Below are 15,556 nucleotides of genomic sequence, written 5' to 3' on the forward strand. Positions count from 1 at the left end.
ATGGGGGCTGCCCGAAGCCGGTAGCGCTCGGGCAGCCCGGCTCTTAAACAGAGCCGAAGAGTCAGGGGAGGAGCAGAGCGGCCATTTTCCCGGACATGTTCGGCTTTTTAGCAATTCCCCCCAGACAGGGGTTTGAGTGCCGAAAAGCCGGACATGTCCGGGAAAAAGAGGACTTATGGTAACCCTACCTTTGCCATCTCCTACGGAAGGAAAGAGGTCCCTATAAACATCTGCACAGCCACCCCATTGTCCTCTTCAACTCCCTTGGCTTTGATGCCTACAAAAAACCCTCAACAATGGTGAGGCAGTGTATTGTGTTCACTGCTTCGTACTTTCTTTCTAATTGTCTCCTTGTCTCTTTGTGTTTCTTCTGTTTGTTACATCCACTTGTTGTCTCATTTCATGTAAACTCTGGAGCAGGGACTGTTTTTTTGTTCTGTGTTTGTACAGTACTTAGCATGTGTCTCTCATCCCTAATTTGGGCCCCTAAGTGCTGCTGTCTACAATTAATAAACCACCACCACAGCAGGATTATATAGAAATTACTCCAAAAACCTCAACATATTAAATACAATATCCTTTCTATATGTATTTTTAAAAGCATCCTATGGAATTCTATAACAGGAATAATAATGTCTATAGAGTATCAGAGGGGTAGCCGTGTTAGTCTGGATCTGTAAAAAGCAACAGAGTCCAGTGGCACCTTTAAGACTAACAGAATGATTCAGAAAATCTATTAAAAAGTTTGTCTGTTAAATACAATGGGATTTTTTCCTTAAGGAAACGCTTAACTGAGCCCTCTAATGCATGGGCAGAAAGAGACACATCTTGAAAAACAGTTATGATACTTTGCACTTACATACTGCAGCATTTTAGATAGCTCTCAAACGAATTTAAAAGCTGGGTGAGCACATACTGCTATCTCCATTAGAGCTGAGTGAATATTTGATATTTTGGTTTGCTGGCTGAACTGAAAAATCTGAAACACATTGTTTTGAGCTGACCTCAAATGAAAAATGTTTCTCACTAAAACAAAAAATTGAAAAAAAAATTCATTTCAGGTTGAATAAAATCTTTCACTAAACCCAACACTAAATGTTTTGTTTTTGTCTGATTTTTTTACTCTTAAAAATGTAAAGTTGGAAAAATAAGCCCTATTTAAAAAAATCAAACTGTTTTGTTTAGAAAATGTCAGAATGAAGTGTTTTGACTTTTTCTTCTTCCCCTCCTCCCAAATTTTTGTGAAATTATTTACTGAATTCAGACTGAATTCACAAATAGTTTTGGTTGACCTGAAACTGCATTTTTGGTAAGAAAAGTATTCATCTGAAAAATTATACCCACCTTTAATCTTGATGTCACAGATGAGTAACTGAGGGACATACAGTTTAAGGCCCAAATTTTCAGAAGTGGCTATTAATTTTGGATGCCTTGGTTGCTGAAGTCCAACTAGAGATACCTTACCGTTTCTGATGCTGAGCTCTCAAAAATGAAGGAACTCACAAAGCACTGGTTACTTTTGAATATTTGTCTTAAATCAAGTCACACAGCTAGTCACTGGCAGAGTTCAATCTAGAACCCAGGCTTCCTAATCTCAAGTTTAGTGCTTGGTTTATTGAATCACAGCTGCCTACGCAGTCCAACATACATGCATTGAAGGGCAGGAATGGACCTTAAACAGGGAAAATGGAGCGCTCCGAGTTATCTTTTAAAATTAATTAGTTCATGTTTGGAAAGAGAATTGCAAGTTTTAGTATTAAAGAGAAAAAGCGAGAGCAGTGTGATTATCGGTGAAGTGTTATCCAAAACTGTGACTATGCTATCTCTAGGGAAGGGGTTTGAAGCTGCTCTGTGACCTTATCACTGTACAAATTTAGTTCTCTGTTTTCTCTGTTAAAACTACACCCACACGCGAAAATGCTTTCCCTCAAGTATGCCACACAGATACATGCAGTAATTAAATAGTCTTATTATATAACTTTTTTCACATCTTCAAAACTGTAATGTATGAAACTGAGAAAACATGCTTTCAATTAGTCCATCTTTATGAGGCTGCTAACACTTGCATACTTCAGCAAGAGTAAAGAAAATAAGCAGACCTCCTTTGGATAGTAGATCCTTTCAGACAAATATCTCAAAGGCATCATTCTTTTGTACTGTGAAGTCATTAGAACAACTTTCAGTACAATCACATAGTAGCATACAGAAGAATAAGGCATGACGGTGTGGTGTGGGATGAAAGTTTCATTGGCATGAGCTTGGGAGATATATGTTATTCACAACTGGGGAAGCCACCAATCAGTTACCCAGGTCATCATAAGAGTTCCAGTGAAATCTTTTTTAGTTTATTAGAGAGACAAAGTGGGTTAGGTAATATCTTTTATTGGACCAACTTCAGTTGGTGAGAGAGACAAGCTTTTGAGCTACACAGAGCTCCTCTTCAGGTCTGGGAAAGGTACTCAGAGCATCACAGTTAAATACAAGGTGGAACAAATTGTATAGCATAAGTAATTAAGACCTATTGTACAAAACCATTCTAGGTGTAGTGGCCAGTTAACGCCTTTGCAGTAATAGGACCAAAAAAAAAAAAGGGGTAGGGGTGGGGTGGGATTAGTGGGTTAGAAATTTTTTTAAATAAACCATAAATCCAGTGTCTTCATTAAGACCAGGATTTTTAGTATCTAGCAAAGTTATGAATTTAAGCTCCATTTGAAGGTATTGTGCAGGTTTCCTCAGAGGAATGAACAGTCACTCCATATCTGACCTCTCAGTCCTTGTGGAGGAGAAAGTCCAGGATTCACGCCTTATACCCGTGGTCCTCAACCTTTTTTGGACCATCAGTGTTTACAAATGGGTCTTGGCCAGTCCCGACCCAGTAAGTAGGGTTATACCTACGATTACTTTTCTTCTGAGGTTGTGATGAATTCTCCTATCACTGGTAGTTGCAGGTGCAACAGAACAGTTTAAAAATGTATCCATTTCACTGACTAAAGGCTCACTTAGTGTTCTGTGTAGAACTCCAGTGAAGAGTGTGCATATCAATCATTCTTTTCCAATAACTCTTCCTGCATTACATTCAATTGGCTAATCAATCAGGCTACAAGTGGGTGATGGATGTCAAGAATCCATGATTTTACATGACCTCCGTGACTTCAGCCCCCCGGCGGTGGGGCTTGGGTGGCTGCAACCATTTCATACATTCTTGTGACCCACTTTTGGGTCATGACCCATGGGTTGAGAAACACTGCCTTACACATTTAAAACCATCTTCCTCTAACAATGACACTCCATTAGGGAAATAGATCATATCATGGAACGGGACACTGAAATAGCCAGAGAGAACCTGCTTCAGTATGGAAAAAAAGCAAAACCCTCTGACTACACACTCCTACTTGTCACCTACCATCCCTCACTGAAACCAATAGGGGATATCTTCAAACAATTACAATCCACCACTGATGGGGACCACATCTTGAAAGAAGTCTTTCCTGAAGCCCCTTTTCTGGCCTTCAAACAACCCCCAGTATTGCCAAGCTCATCATCATAAGCAAGCTCCCCACCAACCAACTCAAAGTGGCACCACAGCCTGCCAGAACAACAGATGAAAAACCTGCAGACATATCTCCACTGCTATGATGATCAATATCCCCCACAACACACCTTTCAAGATCCACAGGTCCTACACATGCCCATCTCACCATGTGGTGTACCTCAGCCAGTGCACTAAATGCCCCAGCAACTGCTATGCGGGTGAAACCAGACAATCACTACGCTCTCAAATGAACTCACACCAAAAAATGATAAAAGACCGTATCACCGGGGGCAAACACTCCAGTATCCTGAGGCCAACATGTCTACAACAGCACAGAAAACTTTAGTTTATTATGTGAGTTGCACTAGAGCCTAGAGGCTACAGTCAGGGATTGGGGGCCCCTTGGGCTAGGCGCTGTACACAACTACTTTACTGATATTCTTCTTACTTCATTAGATTGATAATGATGTTAAAAAAGGCATATAACCTACTATCTTATATTCTGTATGCACCACATGATAGATATGCAATAACACAGGGTAAGCTGAAAATGTCACCTCCTTTTTGCTAGCAGGGTATGAATGCATTTTTATTCTGGCCAATTTTGACTGGGATGAAAGGGGTTACAAGCTATTCTTGTATGCTATGGACTAGGGCCATTGGCTAACCCAGCAGAAAGGGGCCTAAAGCTTGGTCTATTGTCTTCAGTGGGGTCAGGCTTTCACTGAAGGTCCAGCTTGACCCAGATTCGGTTGGTAATCAGTGTAGCAATTGGAGCACAAGAGTAAAGAAATAAACTTGATTACCTGTGTCTGCCAGCAGCTGGGTGGCTGCGTTCTGCACTTGCAGGAGTTACTGTAGTGCCTGAGGAGTCACTCCCAACCAAAGTGCTTGGCAATGGTCAAGCCTGGAGGTTACAAACTGTTAATAATGGTATGCCTCTGAAAGTTAGGCCTTCTCTGAATGCACTTCTGTATTGCCCAAGACCCAAGAAAAAAGCATGCTGGAAATATAATAAGAAGCTTAAGAGCTTGCCTGTACTTACGTGCTTTGGAATCAGTGCTTAGCTTACTGAAAGCCAGATTTAAACATGCAGTAACTGGACCTTTTAAGGAGGACTGCCTTTATTCCTACCATTAACAAGTGGAGTTTGAGTCATCACCACCTTGTGTTTCCCCACAGCTTCCATGGAAGTGTGGTTTCCACGGATACTGCTGTGAGATGATAAATAGCAGCACTGGGAGAAAAACGGTTTAGTACTTCAACTGGTGCATTTCCTTAATAGAAGACTTTTTGGGGCGAGGGAATTTTCAGTTTATTTGAAAGAGGACAAACTCTTCCAGGGGGTGGAGATGTGTCAATTTTGTGTCTGCCCCACCTTCCCACATGGTCATCTCTTCATTTCAGTTATTCTGCTATCTCCACTTTCACTGCTACTTATTGTGGTCCAGGATGTAGGCAGTCTGGCCTATTAGTCAGAGCAGAGTCAAGTCTAGTGGGTGGGGCAGGCATCCAGACTGGGAAACCAAGCCACGGATCAGCACCAGAGTCAATTGCCAATTACCAGAGCCAGGACCAGGAATCAAAGCTGAGGGTCTGAGCTGCGGCCAGATTCCAAATACCAGAAACAATGGTCAAGTCAGAGTCAGGGTCAGAAGTTGGATGCTGGGGTCAAAGCCAGGACTGGTCATTGATGATGGGAGGTCAGGCAAGGATCAGGCATGGAGCGGGAGCACGATGGGAACGGGAGTCAAGGCAGGGGTGAGGCAGGAGCAGAGCAGGAATCAAAAACAGGGTTGGCACAGGAGGTAGGCACAAGCAGGGTCCAATGCAGCAACAATAGGAAATCACCTTGTTGCTCAGACAGACTTCCTGTGCCTCCTTCTGGCTTAAATAGTGTGGTTGGACCAATTGGTGAAGCCAGGTGATCCTCCAATCAGGGTTCCTGTGGGTGGTGCCTTGGCTGATGCTATAGTCCTACTAGCTTCTCAGCCCACCAGGTTTCAGCAGATGTTGGGTGTGGTCCAGGATGCAGCAGCTGTTTAGGGACTCCCAGGCCTAAGTTCAAGACCTGGAACATCACCCTTCCCTTCTCTCTCTGTCACCGCTCCATGCATCTTGTCAATCCATACCCATCTGCTTCCTGGGCACCAGACACCTCTGAAGAAAGTCCAGGGACCATGTGGACTTTCTCCACCACACATTTGTTCTCTCTTATCTTTCAGTTTTGGCATCACCCTTGCCAAAGAACTTTCTATCTCTTCCCTAATTGGCTTCAGTACCCATCACCTCTTCACTTTTCTTCCTTTCATTCCCTCTCCTCTCCCCTTCTTCCCCTGCCTTCCTCTGGGCACAAGAACTTGCCAAAATTTTCAGAGGCAGGGATGACACTATCAGTGGTGAGCTCCATCCCCCTCCTTGCCTCTATCCTCACTCAGCCTCATTCCCAGTTTCTCTCATCCAGCTCTGTTCCTGCTCTCAGTCGGCACCAGTCTGTAATGAATCCACATGCAGCAAACAACAGCCACAATGTCAGAGTGAATCTCTCTCCTCTGCTCTCTCACATATCCAGATCCTTCAGCTCCAAAAGCATAGGCTTGTACCACTTGGGCTAAAAGAGGTCTTCCACAGTTGGAATGCTTCCCTGCCAGACAGCCGCTAGAGGGCAGCATCTCACTAGCAAAGCTACATTGCCTCTGCAATGGCTTTTCTCCTTCCTTCTCCTACACTTGGGCCAGTATCTCTCCAAGTTCTGCCATTAGCCCCTCTTCTTCTTTTTGACTGTACCCCTGGGAAAACCCATCTTTCCCATGGCTTTACCACCTGCCCACCCCCATTACTACCAACCCCAAGTGTTTAAAAATAATGAGATTGCCTTTAAATCATGAGTATTTTTTAACATAAAAATGTTGTTCTCTTTATTTGCCTTCTGCTTGCTGAGTCTCTAAGGTAGAGCTGGGCGGGAAACAGTTTTCCTGTCCCATAAGAATTTTTGAGATTTCAATCATTTTCACAAACCCATCATCTGAATTTTTTTTGATTGTGTCAAACTAAAACTTTTGTGTGTGATAATTCTGAAAAGTTTCATTTCAATTTAGCCCTTTTTAATTTTTGTAAACATTTTTTTAGAACAACTGAGCTAGAAATTCAAATGAGAAGTCATTCTGAATAAAAACCAAAACTGTTTGTTTTGAAAATGGGACATTTTCGCAATTTTGAAACTTTCTTCTTCATTTTTTTTTCTAAAATGGGAAATTTGGCAAAACCAACCCTTTACCATGAACAGTGTAGGTTTTGATGAATTGGCATTTTCCAATGAAAAAACATGTCAGAAAATTCCTGACCAGTTCTACTTCAGGGTAGGTTTGCTTCACACTTTCAAGCTTTTCTCCCTAACCAGAGGGGCCTTTTTCTTTTAAATGAAAACAGAGATTCTCAGGCACTGTCATAGAATCATAGAAATGTAGGGATAGAAAGTGCCTCAAGAGGTCCTCTAGGGTAGTGGCTTTCAACCTTTCCAGACTACTGTATCCCTTTCAGGAGTCTGAGTTGTCTTGTGTACCCCAAGTTTCACCTCACTTAAAAACGACTTGCTTACAAAATAAGACATAAAAATACAAAAGTGTCACACACACTATTACTGGAAAAGTGCTTACTTTCTCATTTTTACCATATAATTATAAAATAAATCAATTGGAATATAAATATTTTACTTACATTTCAGTGGATAGTATATAGAGCAGTATAAACAAGTCATTGTCTGTATGAAATTTTTGTTTGTACTGACTTTGCTAGTGCTTTTTACGCAGCCTGTTGTAAAACTAGGCAAATATCTAGATGAGATGATGGACCCCTTTGAAGGTGGTGAAACACTGGAATGCGTTACCTAGGGAGGTGGTGGAGTCTCCTTCCTTGGAGGTTTTTAAGGCCCGGCTTGACAAAGCCCTGGCTGGGATGATTTAGCTGGGAATTGGTCCTGCTTTGAGCAGGGGGTTGGACTAGATGACCTCTTGAGGTCCCTTCCAACTCTGATATTCTATGATTCTATGATTCTATGACCCTGTGTATCCCCAGGAGTACACATATCCCTGGCTGAGAATCACTGCTCTAGTTCATTGCCCTGCTCTGAGTCAGGACTAAGTATACGAAGTGTACCTCATGATTCCAGCAGGTGGAACTTTAAGAACAAACACTAAAAATCATAACAAACACTGTTCTCTCCTCCTCAGTCTCATGTCTCCAGTTGTCTCTCTAACAACTCCTCCTGCATGTCACCCTATGGTGTGATCTTGGACACATCAGTGAACTTCTCTGTGCTTCAATTTCCCCACCTAAAATTAAGACACCCATCTCTGTAAAGATCCTTGAAATCCTTGGATGAAAAGTACTAAGTGCTTAGTATTTAATGTTATTATTATTTATTCTTTTCCCCACACAAATGCTCCTCATACTTCCCCTTCATCCTGTGGGATAATTCCATCATCTCCGGAGTCTGAAACCACCTCCCACAAACACCCCTAATACCTTCCCTTCTTGTGGTGGATGATTCCATCATCTCCCGAGCTTGCAACCCCCATGTCAGCCTCAGTTCTCTCTCTCTCTCTACTCTACTCCTCCTCATTTCTACATTAGGGCTAAACTCTATTTCTTCCTTTGTGCCATGTCCAAAATCCAGCCTTTACTCTTCATCTCCACTGCCAAAGCTCTTCTCATGGTTTTGGAGCCCGTATATGCTCCTGCCTGGAACTTGACAGCCACTTCCTGCCCTTCCAGTCCATCCAAAACGTTGCCCGTGAACTCCTTCTCTTCCTCTTTCACCATGTCACCCTGTGATGTGGTGTGACTCACCACTGCATTGCCTTTTACTGGCTGTGTTGGGAATTAGCTCTGCACCCTCTTCTGGTGGTGTCTTGCCCACTGTCACCTCTGCTCCTGGACCCACGTCACTACCAGGACTGCGGCGTCCTGTTCATGACACTGCCCTCCAGCTGTGCCACACTCTGTGTTCTCCCCTTCTGGGGGACCTGCAATCTCTTTTCCAGCCACTACTTCAGTGGCAATTACAGTCCTTTGTCCTGGGGCCACTTCCTATGTGGCTCCAGCACCCTTTTCTGCCCTTACCTCAGGACCTCAGCCTGCAGGCCCTAGCTTTCTCTAACTCCCCTGGCCGGTCCCTGCATGCAGCACTGAATTGTCCCAGGTGCTGGGGCGTCTTCCTTCTGTTAGGAGCTTGATCTTCTCCCCTCAAGCTCTAGTCAGCTACTGAACTCTGCTCTGCCTGTAGCCTTTCTTATATGGGCCTGCAGGCCATGATTGGCTACTCCTCTCAACCGCGTACTAATTGGCTGCCTCTGGCGCAGCATCCCTAGGGCTGCTTTTAACTTCTTTTCTGCCAGTGAGGGGCAGCCACCCCATCATGCACCTCCTTCTCAGATTTCTTCATTGGCTTCCAATCTGCATCCAAAAATCCCAAACTCCTGGCCCTCGTATCAAAGCTCTATAGAGCTCTGCCCCTGCCCACATCTCCTCACCTGCCATTTCGCCACTCGGGCTTTGTGCTCTGCCTACTTCTTTAAACTTTCCACTCTTATCCTTCTCCACCAAGTACCTTGGTGCTTTCTTCCATTCTTCTCCCTATGCCTGGCGTGAACTCCCTGATCTTATATACCACGCAACCCACCTCCCCTTTTACTTCCTCCTAAAACTCCCACTTCTCCAGCCCTGACCACACTCTCTTACCAACTTTACAAAACTCAACCATAATAATAAAGGAACGCCTTCTGTGTACAGCAGGTAATCACATGGCCTTTTTATTGTGTAAACCTCCCTATCCTTTCCACCCCTCCTTGTCTAGTGGCCTCTCCCCCTAGACCATACCATGCCTCACATATTCTAGAAGACTGTAAGACCTTAAGCACAGGGACTCTGTCCTTTATGTGATGGAACATGCCATGGACACTTGTGGTGCTATATTCCTAAGTAATAATTCTAAGGAAGAGGCATTGCATTGGCTTTTAGGTGTATGACTGAGCGTGTAACATTGTCCTCCAGTGGTTGATCCATAGAAGGAAAAGAGGACCCACTAGCATTAGCAGCAAAGCTCTCCTTTAGTCCAGGTGGTAGAGGCCTATATATTTGGAGCTGAAGGACTAAGGTTCTAGCCCAAGCTATCTGTATATCTGTTTGCAGAACATGGATTCATTATAGCATGAGCCACATATACCTCATTAATCAGGTTCCCTCCATGATACAACAGGTAACTTCTCAGGCTTCCCTGGAGGGCAGATTATAATGTGTCAGTGCCTCAGGAATTCACTTCGTAATTATGCAAGTATGGCTCCCGAACATCCACTGCCATATACCATGGAATATATTCACTTAGGTCTGCCTGAATAGCAAGCTGTTATCCAAGGAACTCTTCATTAGCTAAGTATTATCACACAGCTGACAACATTTCAGTTTTATAAGGTCGTTTAAGTTTTTGTTGATGGTGGTGGTAGTTAGAGAGAGATACACTAGAATCACAATATGGCAATACTGTATTTTACTCTTATTTTATATTCCCAAAGAGTCTTTCAAGTTATTAAAGATAAGGGTGACTGTCAAAGCAAAACCAATGCGACCTCTTTTTCCTGTTATTATTAGGAACACTGTGCTGACTACTTTCCTAATCTTCACCACATCTCCACATTTGTTTCATGTCTTATTGGAAAGGGGCTGGCAGAGAATCAGACTTCACCAAATCATTGGTAGGGGGAGAATGCTATTAGAGTGAATGGCAGGGTAAGAAGCCTTCTGCAGTTGGTCACTTTGCCTCTTCTAGCTCAGCTTAAAGAGCTCTGCTAAGGATTGCTAAAGGCCCTTCCCACCCAGGGGTATTTATCTACATTACTGGTAAAGTGCTTGTCAAGAGAACGTAGAAGCTCAGTCCTGTAGGATGCTGAATACTCTAGCCTGATCTAACAAAGCATCTAAGCATATCCTTAACATTAAGCATGTAAGTAGGTCCATTGACTTCAGTGCTTAGAGCATTTAGAGCAGTTGCTAGCACAGTTTCAACAGTAGCGTAGACAACTGCCATAGTGTAGAACGCCGTCATGAGTGTCATTTGAACCAGCGATATGTTGGAGGGATCCCCTTGTTAAAAATGTGCTGGCAAAGTGAAAGAAGAGTAGGTTGCTGATCCAGCCTCCTCCCTAGATACAAATGAACTGTCCCTGCCAGAGATGAATTATCCCTGGAACAGATTGCAACAAGAGTCTGGTATTTAAAAGAGCAGAATTCCAGATGGTGGATACTCCAGGAACATCCTGGAAGGACTAACAACCCTCTATCCAAATCCCATGTCAAATTGCACAAGTCAAACACTGTGCTGCACTAGCAAAATACTCCGTCCATTTCAGGACAGTATAAACAGTTCCAGTGCATTTAATATACAGTTACTTGTCATGTGTCATTGTCTTCCTCAATGGTTGTAGTTACAACAATTTGTTTGTATGTACCCAGCAAAGAGTAGTATTACCAGGTCTCACTCCTTATTGCGATCAAGTGACTAAACAAGAGAATTAGGCTCTGACATGAATAATGGGAACATTCAAAATTACATCAGATAGAATAAAACATAGATTTTTGTAAAAGGTCTATAAACTTTCATGCTTCAGGGAATAAACCAACCACTAGCGGCAGGGGTTAGGAATATGCTTCCCTTGTAGGCCGGTTGGTCCATATTTGACCACTTGGGGGTTTCTTGTACCTTCCTTTGAAGAGTCTGGTAGTGGCCATTGTCAGAGACAAGACCCTGGACTAGATGGACCACTGGTGTGAACTGATATGGAAATCTTTATGTTCTGCTTTTAGTACACATAGTTTATCACAGGCTGTTGGAGAAAGTATTTGTGTGTGAGCATCTCACTGGTATGTTGGTAGCACACTCATTGGACACATAATGGCCTCAAAGTGATACCAGAAATATGTGAAGCTTCTGCTTTATAGATCAAGACATATGGGTAAACTGGGAAGAGGGAAGCACAATTTGAGTAAGGCCCTATCCATGCTATGACTGAAGCTGTGCTATCATCAGGCATTCAGCTACATGGTGATAGTCATCACATGTGAACCTAGATAGAAATCATTCTTACCTTTTGGCAGCATTCCATGACCCTGGCAGGATCTTCAACTAGGACTCCAATTCTGCAGCAGGCCAGATTTGGTATAGCTGTATGTATGAAATCTTCTAATGTATATTTTTCCTGTCAGCAGCAGTCTGAAACATTTAGTATAAAGATAGCAAGTGTTTCATTGATAATTGCTCTTGCATTCTTACAGGAAGTTCACTTGAACTTCCAAAGTTGAACCCAATCATAGATTGCCACATGTGCTACTCTCTCCAGAAGTACTTTGTTCAATTAGCTGCAACAAGTGGACCTTTCATGGAGAATTCATATCTATGTTTCCCCACATGGGACAGGGTGTTTTAGGATGCATACCAATAGAGTTTTCTGCCCATCAAGTCAGCAGAATAACCTCTGGAGGGCAGTCTAGAACATGGATATGATAAACGGCAACAGAGCGGGTCAAGGAATGAAGAAAATTATTTGTAGCAGATCTGACTAGAGATGGAGAAATGTTTTGAATAATTTATTTGATGATATTATTTGACCATTTAGAAACTCAGTCAAATAATAAAAACATTAATTCATAAATATTTAATGAATCATAGACTTGTAGGTCTGGAAGGGGCCTTGAGAGGTCATCAAGTCCAGCCCTCTGCACTGAGGCAGGCCCAAGTAAACTTAGACCATCCCTGACAGGTGTGTGTCCAACCTGTTCTTAAAAACCTCCAAAGAAGGGGAGTCCACATCCTCCCTTGGAAGCCTATTTCAGACCTTAACTATTTGAGGCCTTGTCTACACTACAGAGGAAATTCGATCTAAGCTATGCAGTTTGAGTTACGTGAATAGTGTAACTCAAGTCGACATAGCTTAGACCTACTTACCGTGGGGTCCACACTACACTATGTCGACAGGAGACACTCTCCCGTCTACTCCCCCTACTCTTCTCGATCTGGTGGAGTACAGGAGTCGATGGGAGAACAAGCTGCGGTCGATTTAGTGGGTCTTCACTAGACCCGCTAAACCGACCGCCAATGTATCGATCACCGCTCGTCGATACCCCGGTAAGTGTAGATAAGCCCCTAGAAATGTTTTTCTGATATCTAACCTAAATCTCCTTTGCAGCAGATTAAGCCCATTACTTCTTGCCCTACCTTCAGTGGGCATGGAGAAAAATTGATGAATTTCATCAGGCCCTGCTGACTTGAATATATCTAACTTGTCTAAGTATTCATCAACCTGTTCTTTCCCGGTTTTGCTTTGCATTCCTTCCTCCTTGTTAATAATAACTGTGTCACCATTAACCTTTTTAGTGAAGACTGAAGTAAAATAGGCATTAAAATCCTCCACTGTCTTGATGTCAGCAGGTATTACCTCTCCTTCCCTGCTAAGTAGAGGACCTACACTTCCCTTTTTCTTTCTCTTGCTTCTAATGTATTTAAAGTGAGTGACCGGGAGACATCCATCTAGTATATTATTTGTGATTATTATTTGCTCAGCTCTAGAAATAAGCCCCTTCCTGTTTAATAAATTTGAATTCGATCTAAAGCTTGAGAGCAGGCATTTTCTTGAATAAATTTGCCCTCCATCCGCCTTTAGGAATTCGTTTTTCATTTCCATTTTGTTATTATAGCACTTCTTATTACTTAGGGGATACACGATCATATGTGCCCGATTAGTTCGTTTGTGTTACTCCTCTGCAGAGGAGATAAAATATTCTGTTTCACTATGGGAAGATTTACACTTGAAAAGAAAAAGGCTTCTCACCAATGAGAATTTTGAGGCATTGCTGTTTTATTAAAAGCATTCTGCGGTGTAGCAACATGGCCGAGTTGAGTAAATAATGCACAGTGAATAACTGAGTCATTTAATTTGACCCCGTTTTCCTGTCTCTTGATTCTCCATAACCGGCTTTCAGTTTTTAAAATGTATTCGCATCACAGGGTGACTGGCTCTTTAAGGAGAGTTGGGACCGCATCCTCCCCTGTGACTTCTTGGCTACCTCCAGCTGAGACTGATCAGCTGGGCATCAGGTGATTATAGAAGCAGAAAACAGGCCAGTGGGGAAAGAGCTGCAGGGATCAGCAAAGCTCCTGCAGGAGAACAAGCAGACTTGCTCGCTTCTGGAGCAGCGGGACCCCTAGGCAAGCAGCCGGAAGACTACTAGAAAAGAGCTGCCCAGAGCAGGGAGGGTCTGGCAGGAAGTTGCTGGGCCAGGTGGGAAAAGCACGATTTGTGGCTTTCTCTTTCTCTGTGGCCTGTACAGTGGAAAGCTGTAAGGAACGGACAGACCTTGGCTTAGAGCTAAGGAATGATTGACGGGCTGTACTAGTTTTTTATGGAAGAAATAAAGCTGAAGCTCCGAGAAAAGGGCCTGACTCAGACTCTGAGCGAGCCATGTCACTCCTTCCTGGGCTGAGGCACAGCACAGCAGCCTACAATTACACCTCTACCCCAATATAACGCTGTCCTCGGGAGCCAAAAAACTTACCGTGTTATAGGTGAAACCACGTTATATCGAACTTGCTTTAATCCGCTGGAGCGCACAGCCCCGCCTTCCCGGAGCGCTGCTTTACCGCATTATATCCAAATTCGTGTTATATCGGGTCACGTTATATTGGAATAGAGGTGTAGTTACTTCACATTTAAATTGCCAGGTAAGTTCAGCAAATAATTTGCAGCATGTAGGCTCTTTATAAACAATGTGTTGTAATTATGTCTCCAATAATCTGGAGGCCGAGGTCACTTGGCCTTGTTTCTGGTCTTTGTCTGGAGGAGTAAAGTTTTAGAATCAGGTTTCTGGGTTGAACAATTGTGATTACAAAGTGAAAATGTGCTTCCCATGAATATTCTCCAGTAACAGTTGCCTAAAATGATTTGTTTCTGTAAATATGCCTAACACTAAATTCACTTGCTCAAATATTTATAGAAAGCAAACAGAAAAGGGACACAAACACGGCTGAAGCAAATTCTTTAGAAGCTTCTTCTGAATATTTGTCAGCCCTTTTTAAACAGTATTTGCTCAGCTTTGCAAGAAAGCAATGTCCAAACAATATAATTGGAACCCTCGTCTTCTCTTTGCAAGCAAACCGTTGCAGGTTGAGAGGAGATAGTTACTCAGCCTCCAATTAATTTATGGCAATAAATGAAAGACGTAAAAGATATTGATGTCCATGGCCTAGACTGGTTATATGTTTTTAAAATTAAAATCTGAACAACATATGCAACCAAACACCGATATACACAAAAATCATATGCATTCCTTTTTATGCACAGAGCGGTGCTCTATTGGGAAACACAGCCCTCAGCCAGACCTCTCCTGTCAAAATCTCCCCAGACTCAGTCTTGCCCTCACCCCTTTCTGTCAGACCCTGCCTCAGGCCTTCTGGACTCAGTCAGAATTAGAGCCGGATGGGAATTTTTTACAAAGTTTTTTCCTCAATGCTGAAACTTTTCATGAGAATGTATCCGTTTGGAACAGCTTTTGGTGGGAAAGATTTCTCAGGTCCAGGGGGGAATTTCTGGCAAGAGGCCCTCCCCAGAATGGGCAGGAGGGTAGAGGACTCACATGGGATGTGGGAGACACAGGTGAGTGCCTGAACTCCCAGGCTCCAGAGTAAATATCTCATGATGGAGCTGCTCCACTTCATATAAATAAGTGTATGCCAGAGAGAGACTGACTTTATAGCTTGGTTGCTGGGGCACTGTCAATCAAGCAGAGTGGGGCCTTGAACCAGGGTCTCCCATATCAGCACCCTAACAACTAGGTTAGTGGGTGTTCTGGGGTTGGGGGAGGACAGTGTCTGTCTGTCTGTATCTCTAACTCATGTGTGTATGTATGTGTGAAAAACCTTGACCGCTGAGAGTCTTGTGTAATCACATGACCACAGGAATAGGTGCTTTAAGGCTACGT

Source organism: Trachemys scripta, chromosome 6, assembly GCF_013100865.1.
Source record: "Trachemys scripta elegans isolate TJP31775 chromosome 6, CAS_Tse_1.0, whole genome shotgun sequence".
Classification (NCBI taxonomy): Eukaryota; Metazoa; Chordata; order Testudines; family Emydidae; genus Trachemys; species Trachemys scripta.